The 2,500-nt window shown below is 35.6% G+C and overlaps 1 protein-coding gene across 1 annotated transcript in view; it reads left to right on the top strand.

Annotated features, from left to right (window-relative positions):
* Positions 1-2,500, top strand: part of LOC144513672 (matrix metalloproteinase-23-like) — a gene marked incomplete at its 3' end in the record, with an annotated part of 9,681 nt that overhangs the window by 1,591 nt on the left and 5,590 nt on the right. The gene's annotated exons all lie outside the window — the stretch shown is intronic.

Raw genomic sequence — 2,500 nt, 5'->3', positions numbered from 1 at the left:
CTGTAGTAACTGTACTAACTGTAGCCTAGTAACTGTAGTAACTGTACAAACTGTAGCCTAGTAACTGTACTAACTGTAGTAACTGTAGTAACTGTAGTAGTAACTGTACTAACTGTAGCCTAGTAACTGTACTAACTGTAGTAGTAACTGTAGTAACTGTAGTAACTGAACTAACTGTAGTAACTGTAGTAACTGCAGTAGTAACTGTACTAACTGTAGTAGTAACTGTAGTAGTAACTGTACTAACTGTAGTAGTAACTGAACTAACTGTAGTAACTGTAGTAACTGCAGTAGTAACTGTACTAACTGTAGCCTAGTAACTGTACTAACTGTAGTAACTGTAGTAACTGTAGTAGCAACTGTACTAACTGTAGTAGTAACTGTACTAACTGTACTAACTGTAGTAGTAACTGAACTAACTGTAGTAACTGTAGTAGTAACTGTAGTAACTGAACTAACTGTAGTAACTGTAGTAGTAACTGTAGTAACTGAACTAACTGTACTAACTGTAGTAGTAACTGTAGTAACTGTAGTAGTAACTGTACTAACTGTAGTAACTGTAGTAGTAACTGTACTAACTGTAGTAGTAACTGTAGTAACTGTACTAACTGTAGTAGTAACTGTAGTAACTGAACTAACTGTAGTAACTGTAGTAACTGAACTAACTGTAGTAACTGTAGTAGTAACTGTAGTAACTGAACTAACTGTAGTAACTGTAGTAGTAACTGTACTAACTGTAGTAGTAACTGTAGTAACTGAACTAACTGTAGTAACTGTAGTAACTGAACTAACTGTAGTAACTGTAGTAGTAACTGTACTAACTGTAGTAGTAACTGTACTAACTGTAGCCTAGTAACTGTAGTAACTGAACTAACTGTAGTAACTGAACTAACTGTAGTAACTGCAGTAGTAACTGTACTAACTGTAGCCTAGTAACTGTAGTAACTAACTGCAGTAACTGTAGTAACTGTAGTAACTGTACTAACTAGTATTAGCCTAGTAACTGTAGCAACTGAACAACTGTAGTAACTGAACTAACTGGTAACTGTAGTAGTAACTGTCAACCGTAGTAGTAACTGAACCAACTGTAGTAACTGTAGTAACTGTAACTGTAGTAACTGTAGCTAACTGTACTAACTGTAGTAGTAACTGTACCAACTGCAGCTAGCAACTGTAGTAACTGAACTAACTGTAGTAACTAGTAGTAACTGTACTAACCGTAGTAACTGTAGTAGTAACTGTACTAACTGTAGTAGTAACTGAACTAACTGTAGTAACTGTAGTAGTAACTGTACTAACTGTAGCCTAGTAACTGTAGTAGTAACTGTACTAACTGTAGTAGTAACTGAACTAACTGTACTAACTGTAGTAGTAACTGTACTAACTGAACTAACTGTAGTAACTGTAGTAGTAACTGTAGTAACCGTACTAACTGAACTAACTGTACTAACTGTAGTAGTAACTGTAGTAACTGAACTAACTGTAGTAACTGTAGTAGTAACTGTACTAACTGTAGTAGTAACTGTAGTAACTGTACTAACTGTAGCAGTAACTGTAGTAACCGAACTAACTGTAGTAACTGTAGTAACTGATACCAACTGTACTAACTGTAGTAGTAACTGCAGTAACCGAACCAACTGTAGTAACTGTAGTAGTAACTGTACTAACTGTAGTAGTAACTGTACTAACTGTACTAACTGTAGTAGTAACTGTAGTAACTGAACCAACTGTAGTAACCGTAGTAACTGAACCAACCGTACCAACTGCAGCAGTAACTGCAGTAACGAACCAACTGTAGTAACTAGTAACTGTACTAACTGTAGTAGTAACTGTAGTAGTAACTGTACTAACTGTAGCCTAGTAACTGTAGTAGTAACTGTACTAACTGTAGTAGTAACTGTAGTAGTAACTGTAGTAACTGTAGTAGTAACTGTACTAACTGTAGTAGTAACTGTAGTAACTGTAGTAGTAACTGTACTAACTGTAGTAGTAACTGTACTAACTGTAGCAACTGTAGTAGTAACTGTAGTAACCGAACTAACTGCAGTAACTGCAGTAGTAACTGTACCAACTGTAGCCCTAGTAACTGTAGTAGTAACTGTACTAACTGTAGTAGCAACTGCAGTAACCGAACTAACTGTAGTAACTGTAGTAGTAACTGCACCAACTGTAGCAGTAACTGCAGTAACTGTACTAACCGTAGTAGTAACTGTAGTAACTGTAGTAGTAACTGTACTAACTGTAGTAGTAACTGTAGTAGTAACTGTACTAACTGTAGTAGTAACTGTACTAACTGTACTAACTGTAGTAGTAACTGTAGTAACTGAACTAACTGTAGTAACTGTAGTAGTAACTGTAGTAACTGAACTAACTGTACTAACTGTAGTAGTAACTGTAGTAACTGAACTAACTGTAGTAACTGTAGTAACTGAACTAACTGTACTAACTGTAGTAGTAACTGTAGTAACTGAACTAACTGTAGTAACTGTAGTAGTAACTG

The sequence above is a fragment of the Sander vitreus genome, unplaced genomic scaffold (genome assembly GCF_031162955.1).
Source record: "Sander vitreus isolate 19-12246 unplaced genomic scaffold, sanVit1 ctg314_0, whole genome shotgun sequence".
Taxonomy (NCBI): Eukaryota; Metazoa; Chordata; class Actinopteri; order Perciformes; family Percidae; genus Sander; species Sander vitreus.
This window is presented reverse-complemented; position numbering and strand designations above follow the sequence as displayed.